Raw genomic sequence first — 10618 nt, 5'->3', positions numbered from 1 at the left:
ATATGGGCGTGACTCCTTAACTGGCTTCAGCTCCTTAAAAACTCTGCCACATCTGGAAGAGCAGGACTGCTCTGCCTATTCCCACCTTTCTGTGGTCAAGCAGTGATCTGGCCACTCTGCAACTGCTCTAGTGCCAGCGGTGCCACAAAGGGAAGGTCAGGGATGGAGCAGCTGGAAATGAGAAGAGTGGAGCCATTCTCTTCATCATGCTCAGAGTGTGAAAGGCACCTCAAGCTAGGGTCTGAGCTAATACCAGTTGAATTCGAAGTTTCCACTGAAATCAGTGTTTCTACTGGCTCTACTTGGTGATGATCTGTGTAAACTTCACCTGAAAGGCAGCTGAGTCACAGTCTTTGTTTTCAGCTTAAATGAATTTCATCCCTGTCAAAATGAGTCAGAACAGCCCTAGCTGTCTTACAGGTGATAGCGTTTCTGGTAGTGGCAGCCTCCCAGCATGTATTTAATTTGTATATCTATAAAGGATGGGTGTAAAATCACCTCCCTCACACGTATACTCCTGCAAAGCACACACTTCTCTATCACGACACAGCTTCGGCTGCATAAGCTCCATCTGGATCAGGGCTTTACCTACACCTGCCTTTGAGCAGACCCAGAGGGGTCCTTGAATACGTGTCTGTGTGCTGAAGATGACTGGCCTGCTGGCCGAGCGTTTACAGAACACCTGCTTCATAGATACTACCACATATCCAGTCAGTCTCGACTCGATCAGCCTTTTGTTTGAAAGGCATATGTTTTGTAGACTCTGAATATGCATATGTGCCTTAGACATGCAATTGTTATCTCACCCAATGAGAAGACAATTTAAAATGCTTCGTTATTAAGTCCCTTTGATAATATGTAGAGTGTCTGAAATTAAAGTGTGAGTGTAATTTTACACAATCTCTGGTTAGAATGGACCCATTTAAACATTTGTTTTTCTGTTTGTCCTTTAAAATCAGGTGTTTATCTCACAAATACTGAGTTTGGTTAGGATATTTTCTTTGTGTATGAATTTTCTTTACCTCGTTCTAAAAAAATGTTAGCCTATTGTCATGGACTAACCTTGCCACTCAGATGGCATGTCATAAACAAACTGTTTCAAAAGGGAGTTGCCCAGAAGGCTGAAGCAAGTTCTGCAAAGGCAGGGCCATGCCTCCTCCTCTACCAACTTCCAGAAGTTTCAAGAAGACCAAATGTCTGCACCTGTGCTAACAACAGGTCACCCGTGGGTCACAGTGAGGTAGGGGGCAGGATGATCACCTGAGACCTCGGCTACCTCAGACTCACTTCCAGAAATTTCCAGAACAACTGCGCATGCCCAACAATGCTCCCCCCGCCCTGGGAGGAGACGTCAAGCACCTAACTCTATAAAAGGGGGGAGGATGTTGTAAAATTTGACTAGTTACCTTGTGGGGTTGCACATTGCAGAATTGGAATATTGCGTTAAGATTACGGTGGGCTATTTTCCCTTCTCCCTTTTCCCTGGCAGTTAATGGACTGGCATTGTGGGGCAACAACAGCTGGGGTTTTCCCCACTCATATGCATAATGAGGGCAGTGTGTACGCTCAATAAACACTCTAATGGGTCATTTGGTGTCTTTTCACCTTAATTTACTCCAAAGGGATCTCCAGCTTTAAACCACCTCTCACACTGCCCAGAATAGCCTGTCCATCGGGTCATGACATGACACTTATACTGTCATCAAAGTAAAAGATACATGCCTGTATATCACTAAAAGCACATATTAAACAAAGTTGAACCTTTGAAAAGAATTATTCCATGAGCAAGATTTTTAAAAAAAAAAAAAAAAGTTAGAAAGCAGAGCTTCCTCTGAAAGCACTTCGGAAGAACATAATTTCTTTGACCAACCCACAGGAACCTATATGAGTTAAGATAAACAGCTTTGTCTTATATAACACGGCATTGGCAATGCTCAGAATTTAATATCCTAAATTTTTACAGATACAATATAATTCCACCTGCAGGTGAAGAAATACAAACATTTTCTTACCTGGCATTAAAAATCATTCCCTCGGGAGAGAGAGAAGTAGACACCTTCCATGTTCCTGTATCTGCTTTTACAAGGTCCTCTTTGGAGAAGCATCCAGAACAACAAAGGCGCTACTACAGAAAATTTTGCTCTTCTTGGCAACAGGGTAGTAATTCTTTAGCAACTCTCTTAAAACCACCACTGTAATGCCACAATATCAGAAAACTGAGCAAAAGGAAAGGAAGAAAAGAAAACTGAAATTCAACACACTTGTTTATGTACCCTCAAAACTGGTATTTCTAATTCTCATATTGACTGCCTATATTGGAATCCCCAACTTTTCCCCTTGCCCTGTTTGTATATACAGAATGCAGTTTTTTTCCTTCTGCTTTGTCCTCCCCCTGTAATATTTTAAAACACTTTTTTGTCACATCAACTTTACAAGCCTGTGTATCCCAAGTCAGAGTCCTCAGAATTGATACTCTCCATCCCCAAGAACATAGTGCTGCTGGTGGTACTGCAAACAAATGCTTTATTCAACAGCTACTGAGATGTTTCAAAAGGGGGTCTTTTAAGTGTTGCTAAAAGGCACAGGCCTGTTTGCCTCTGAAACCCACTGAGCACCTTGCAGGATCAGTCCTGAAATTATTTCTACTTGAGATAAGCAAGTTTTGAGTATTACTGAAGCTGAAGCTAGAGTTACAGTTGAGAAAGATTCCCTTAGGATGAAAGTGGAGAGGCCAAAATCCAGGAATAAAGTCTGATTCTGACGTTAGGCTCATTCTCCGAGCAGTAATTAACAACTCTTAGTACTTACCTGTCTACAGTTTCTTTAGAGTGTCCTGTATCCATGCCAGCTTTCTCTGAGGTCACTGAGAACCAAACCAGATGGAAAATTTACCCTGATGTGTACTTTACCACAGCATGGATCAGTACTCCCTTTAATCACAGTATTCCCTGCACTAAAAAGGGGGAATACGTCAAGTATTTTGGTAAATATAGCTACTACACATGGCAAATGTCAAGTTTTTTATGACACTCACTTTTCAGTGCTTTCCTTCTTCAAAGGGCTTCCCATCAGTTGGCATACCTTAGAGTAATGACTATTCCAAACTGCCCTGTGAAGTAAGTGCTCAAAATATAAAGTTGTTTTCTGGCTTTCTTCTCTCCCTTGAGTTCATCGCCCCCAAACCCTTAGAATGGTGGCTGTGTTCAATCACTGCTACGTAGTCCTGGCATGTTCAAAGCTGTTTCAGGACGACACGGTTAGCAGGTAGGTAGTTTTGCTGCTTGATTTGTCCAGCGTTTTACTGTACGTGAAACAACTGGCTCAGCCTCCAGGCTTGGCAGGGTAGATACACGTCTGCCATTGTTAAGGCCTCGTTCTTCCCTCTGAGTGCCATATCCTTAAGACCTCAGTGGAAGCAGAGGGCAGAAGGCAGAATACGGGCTTTGCATTTTGACTATAAAGTTTGCTTGTCTCGCCACTTCCATCTTGCTCTGCTGTTCTTAAACGCCACACTTCATTCAGTAATTCTTTTTTCTTTTAATGCAGCCTTCAAGAATGTATTTCATAACAGCTCCCATCTATGGGATAATTATGCTTAGTTAGCTGTACTCAACAATGATGATTCCATAACATACCACAAACAGGTGCCCATTAAATTCCTTTATTGGAGACAGTAACATTGCATAATTACAGATTTGATGAGGAAAACTGCAAATAGCATAGACTGTTTCTACTGCCAGCGAAATACAGTTATTAGAGGATTGATAGACATACAAATATAAAGTGTTTCTTTCATGCCAGATGGTCTGTACGTAACAATGCCATTAGGAGCGCTTATTTGTGCTTCTACAAAACCTTTAGAGAAGAATGAGGTAGAGTTTCCTTTAGTTTATCCAGTATTTTTTCATACATCTGTCCTTTACTGCTTTTATATGCTCAGATCCTTGTAAAATACCCAGTTAACATTAACATTTGAGAAAACAGAGACCCTTCAGAGGTGTTTATTCTCCCTTTTTAAGTTGCTAATTTCCCACTGCTTATATGGTACAATTCCAATAACGACTACTGAACCCTTCTAAATGCCTCAAAGGTCAGGTAGATGGGGACATCTGTCTTTCCAAATTTACTGCTTCCACAGAAATTGTTTGCAAATACCTTCAGATAAAACTCTTACTTGTCTCCATCATGGCAAAGAACCTTTTACATTCTGTCACTCTCTACTATACTGGCCACGTTAGAGTCCAAGCCACCTCCCCAGGAGATGGAGGGAATAGATTCACTCTTTGTCAACATACTCGACTATGGGATAGAGTTAATGCTATATTTGTCTCCTACTCGCAGTTCTAGTCAGCTGCTGGGCCATTAGAAAATAAATATAAATTATGGGAACAGAATAGGCCACTGACCAGTAGAAAACAATTTCTCACTGTTAGACGATCTGGAGCATTACCTGTTTGTTTTGATCTAATATTTTACTGTTTCATGACAAGTATGTTGCAGGTTTCAGTTAAGATACTAGGGCCCGAGTTATGAAAATGTAGGCACTAATGTAAGTATTTAAGCAACTGAGTAAGAGCATTCTTAAATAGCAGTAGCAATCTACCACCCTGCTAGACATTTGGTATACCTGGGTAGTCTCTGTGTTGGACTGAATGAGAATGGCAATGACGTTCTGACCTCCTGTCTTGACTGACTTGATGGGTAACTTTACTCTCATTCCTTAGCGTGCCTGTTCTGGAGACAGAAGCCTTTTCACTTTACTTTTTGCTCTGGCATTTGCTGCAAGCACTTAGTACCAACTGAAAAAAATGAGAGTGTGCTAGTAGGGCACAGTAGAGAAAAAAACCTTATTATTTCACCTGAAGAGGTCACAATTTTACTGGTGACCAAATCATAATGAAGAGAGGATTTGGCATACAGGAAGAAGTTCATTACATAAAGAATAAGAATGTTTGCTTTCTTCTCATAACCTACCGAGACATGATATTTTAAGGTAATAGTTCAGTGATACATTCTAAAATGAACAGAAGAAATTTTATGAAAAGGTGCAAAATTTAGAAGATTCCATGTTCATATCTTGATTGCTTTGATCATAAAATGAAAGAGCATCTGTTCCTGCAAGGTAGTACTGCCTGAGATAACTTCTGAGCTCCTCCAGCTCACACTTAAAGCACTGCTCTAAGCCTGACCAAATCAAGTTTTATAAAGAGTTAACATTATGAAGAGAACCAGCTCTTAGAAACGTTCCCAACTCTTGCTCAGAAAAAAACCCACTATGCTTACTTTATCTTCTATTCCCTGCATACCTCTTTGGTAAAAACAAAAAATGATCAGTGTTGGAAAACCGTTTGGAACACTGTAGTTAATTACTTCCACAAAGTTGTCTTCTCTTTTTCTACCTTAACTTTACCCAGCAGATATTTTAAAGACTTTAAAACTCTATATCAAGGTCTTATATCCTCCTTAAGATCTTCCTATGAATAAGAAATTTAAGATTTTTTTTTAAAGCATGTCATGAGAATTCGGGATTGGGGGAAAAATCAGACACAATAAATTTAGTTTTAAAATAAGCAAACAGTATTAATTCATGTTCAGAGAGAAGGATGAGGATCTAGCCATGCTGTTATTACTAATGAAATTAAACACTATTATTTTTCGTAAATTTGGGTGTGGTTAACTTTGCTAGTGTGGTCAATGAGATTTATTTCTATCTGAGCTACTAATTCCAAAATTTTATTCCAAATCTGAGACTTGAATATTCTAATTCAGTATTGTTCCACGCCTGCTAAGCCCTAATGTACTTGACTGTTCTAGCCCAAGGTACTGGACAAGTTAGTTTTATTTATGGAGTTGGGCATATATTTGCTAACTGTGCTATAGATGGCACTCAGATTTTGCATAGTCAGGGAAAATATCCCGGAATTCCCATTAACAACCATCATTCTTAAAGCAGGGCACGGACAGGATAATTGCTACAACAGTATTTTTCAGTAGTCCCTTTTGGTATTATGACTAAAAATACAAATACTTATTAAGAAGTTACTTAGCTTAAATGATATAGGACCCATGAATTATTTTTCCAAATGTTGAGGGTAGTGGCAAAATACAGTAAAACACAGCTCTTTGACTCTTCCCAATTGCTAAATATTGCAATTCAGAAAATTTGTAGTCAAGACTGATAACAAGGTTTGTCTGAGTGCTACATGACAAAGTGTACCTCTAGAATAGTTGTAATCTACTGACTCTACATTGAGAAGTACAATGGTTCCTTCAAGCTTTACTTTTAAATAAGATAGCACTGTTGTAGAGGTGGAGGTGAATTGCCTTCTCAAGATCTTTCTGTATGCTACTTTATATTCTGAACTATGTATTTTACTTGTTTGTGGGTTCACAAAGCAACCCTTAATATATTTCTCATTCAAATAACATTTACTCCAGCATAATCAAGATACTTGCACTCTAAAGCAATCCTTGAAATACTGGACTTTACATGGCATCTCTACTGCTTAAAAAGCTTTCTAGAAAGCTTATTTGATCTGTAGTAAAATAACTGTTTATGCAAAAGTTTGGACTAGAGTTAAAAGTGGTGTAAGTGGTAGTACTACTACTATGCACTTCCAAAGAGGTTAGGTAACTTGTCCAGGGTTGCAAAGTCAGTGGCAGTCAGTTCAGGCATTACATGTGCAGGTGGTAAAGTGCAATTCTGATCCCTGAACACCTTCAAGATGAACAAAACATTTTTTAATTTTTTTTAAAACTGTCAACTATTGCTAAAAGCAAAAAGAATGTAAAATTTGCTTAAATGGTCACTTTTAGGTAAGAGGCTGGGGAAAAGGTGTTGCAAGTCTGTGTGGAAGAGAAAGACAGATAGCAAGGAACGGCCCACCTCAGGGCATGCTCAGCCATCATTTACACTTGCCCACTTCTCAGTATACGAGCCTGCCACGAGAACATTAAAACTTATCGCCAGTAGGATGAATCCCATGCAGAGAGCGCCAATGTGCCATAGTGTGGCAGGCTGTGCTATCAACTCTGCATTCTATTTCATAGCAAGGCACTATCAACAGACAGTTCACACTAAGCAATCTGTTGAGATTATGCAGAATGTTTTGGAGAGGCCACTGAATTTGAGAGGGTTTCTCCTCTAATTAGGTGGCTATGAGATCAGTTCCAGCTGTTTTTCTGTCTGCCTCCTTGGAAGACCACGTATGTATTAGACAGACATTTCCAATAGTTTGCACTCCAAATGACTCTTTCAAATATCACATTTTTCCAAATTACCATTCTTCATGCCTGAGGAAAAATAATTAGGAATTAGGTAAACCCTAACCACGAGTTTGTCTAGAAAGAAGAGAAGTGGAGGACAACTGCTTTTTGGCTTGAGATAGTTGAACAGGTGTAAACCATAGCTGGGCAGAGAGATCTCCCACTACCTTTCTTTCATCTTACCAGACTTCCTTTCTATATCCCAGAAAAATCATGTTTGCTTTGCACTGCTACAGACAGAACAGATTAGGTACCCTAAGCAGGAACCCTTATTAGCATTCTCAACAGAGTCTGTCACTAAATTCTCAGCAAATTTGCCCTCATTGCAGTTAAGAATCTAGTTAAGTGATGCCAGTTGCTGAAGCCATAACTCTTGGCATCAGAACAGCTTGCATGAAATGCTGGTTTCATGAAAAGTTCTCTCATTTGAAGGACTTCTTTCCTATGTGTGAATCATGTTCACCAAACTGAAAATTAAGGACATGCTCAATACTGAAAATAATAATCAAAAGAATGAAGGGGAGAAGAAAGAACATACGAAAATGAGAGTTCATTATTACCATTTTAAAGTACCAGTGTTTGTAAAACACAAGCATGTGAAAGGCTGAATCTCATTTGATCAACCCAATTAAACATTAAATAATTGCAGCCAATTATGCAAATATCACACAACAATATTAATTTGTTGATCTTTTTTGAACAGTCTCAAATTCTCCTAATGTTAGACTATCTTATGTCTTAAACGATCAATTAGCAGAACCATAACTAAGTGATGAAGAATAGATAATTGCCTAGTTATGATGTACCATACTCTTTCTATGTAAATCTGTTGCAATTAAACAAATAGGGCACATGGAGAAAAGATGTGCAGATGTTCTTTTACAATCTATTATTAGCTCAGGGAATACCACCGTTCCCTCCTAAATTTTACAGCCGAAAATAAGAAGAATGCAATCCCAAATACTCACTATTATTTACACATATTATTTCTTTCCTTTGGTTAACAGGATAAAAAAGCAGAGGCAGAACGCAGGGTAGGCATGCAACATCAGAAGAATTTCCTGTACTATACTGACCCATCAGCTCCCTTATTTAGGTTTTAAAGTTTAAAATCTAGAACCTATTCACCTGGATCCCATTTGGAAACAAGCACAACTTCGAGTTGACAAAGCCAGAGTAAAGCAATTAACCAAGATGTTAAAGACAACAGTTAATATATACACACTACATGTTTTCATTCTTCTCTTCTAGAAAAGCCTGTGCATTTTTGTGGGCTACTCCAGTTTAAACTCTCGTCATTTTGAAGTCTCTATCAGCTGAAAATCGGCAGTAAAAGGAAAAGTGTCTCTCTAGTCAGTGCAGGAAACAGTGCCAACCACAATAAATGAAACCGCCTGGTTTACTCACGTTAAATTACTTGCATGCACTTTAAGGAGTTTTACACAACTTTTAGGTTTACACCACAGCAAAATAATTCTTCTAACTGGTCCTCATTTATTCTGACTAGCGAATAGATTACTGCTGGTTTACTGATGCCCTCATGGGGATTTTTGGTATATGACCTGTCAACATCCTGAGATGTTAAGGTGTCACACAACCACTTTGCCACGCATCTGAAATTAGATGTTTCAACTTTTCCTTTTGCTGCTACATCCAAGATGAACATAAAGGGACAGATTAGATAGTTTGGTACCAGGAAGCCACATGTGGTTGTTCATTACATAATCTTTAGAGAGCTCCATGCCATGCTCTAGTTAAAGGCACTCTTTAGTTACGACACTTGTCTCATTGGATAAAACTCTCTACCCCACACTGCATCTTGACATATTCCCCATGTTAATTTTTCCACCCATCTAATTAAATAAAAGAGAAAGACTACCAGCAGCTTATAATACACAGTAAGATACTGAACGAAGACCAGGACACGATACAAATTCAAATGGTTAGAAAAGCAGACACACAATACTATTGCTACTGTAAGGGAAACAACATCTTGTGCTTGCAGTTGTATTCTATAGAGAAAACTGTCTAACAAATTTTAACAATGGTTACATTGTCAGAGAGAACCTTCAACTGTTCTTCATTAAAAGATCAGACTGGACTGCAGTGAAAGATAGTAAAAGTCATGATTTGAAGGAGCAAAAGAAAGTGATGGCTAAGTAGGGGTTTGTCTTTAAAATCTGACCAAAAATGAACAGAAAAGCCATAAGGCTACTTTTTAGCAGTTGCATAAGGCATGGATGGTCTGTTAGAAATTACATCTTGTCTTTTTCATACTGTTAAAATGTTTTAAAATGTTAACAAATGCCAGTGACTACAAAGGACTTACAATGCATGGGAGAGATACTGTCAGGTCTTAAAAAAAAATAAAGTGCTAAATATTTCCCTTAATACTGGTGCATCTCTACTGCAAACTATGGCAATAAATGTTTCACTTTTACTTCTTATAGGACTCCATTAGTGTCAATAAAGTCCCACCAGTTTTACACTGAAGTAGCACTTTGGAACATTGATAGAGAATAGGGTGATTCTTTTTGGCAAGAAATATCTTAAAGCTGTTCAACAAAGCTGTGTGCAAAAAGAGAAAGCTAATAAATATTACAGTATAATTGTTAGTGAACACTTGCAGAAGTTATTTCCCTAACTATGGGCTACATGCTCTGTATTGCTTCCAAACAGTATTAAGACTGCATGTGAGAGAATGGCGGTATATGAAGCAGTATATTGTGCTTAATCAGAACAATAGTGGGGTTTGAATGAAATCTCTTTCCTTCTTGCATTAGGTATTTTCTCTTAACAACATAGCTTGTTCCTTAATAGGAAGGCCCTATTAAGGTACATGTGTCAACAGAGGCTGGATACATTTCACAGCAAAGTGGTGAAGGGGACAAGAAAAACATTTTGCTGATGTAAATTATGTGACTGGATATTGAAAGAAATTCCTCAGTCCAAAGGCTGGGTTGCTCTGAAGAGTGGTTCAACTTTCACAGCCACTGTTGTCTAATCTTGTTTTCTAGACATTCACTCGGAAGGCAACGCCGTGTCCGCAGCACCCAGCTCTGTGCTAGGTCAGAGAAAGGGCGAGTCTTGTCTCAGCAGCGCCTGGCCCAGCCCCGAAAATCATGTACGGAAGGATGTATTCAACTATGAGAGCGCTATGCACTGCCCAAGCAGCCACAGTGTATCCCCCATGGAGGGAAAGGCAATAGCCCAACAGGGAGCCTATTGCAAGCTAGATTGACTTGGAGGATTTTGGCCTAAAGGACAGAGCTGTTATTTGACAGAATATGCACGAGGCGAACTGGAGGGCTCTGCAAACTCAGGAATCTCCCACACAAGCAGAGTATGAAAG

Source organism: Vanellus vanellus, assembly GCF_965231255.1.
Source record: "Vanellus vanellus genome assembly, chromosome: 1".
In the NCBI taxonomy this organism is placed as follows: domain Eukaryota; kingdom Metazoa; phylum Chordata; class Aves; order Charadriiformes; family Charadriidae; genus Vanellus; species Vanellus vanellus.
The sequence above is the reverse complement of the archived record's forward strand: the minus strand, read 5'-3'. Positions refer to the sequence as shown.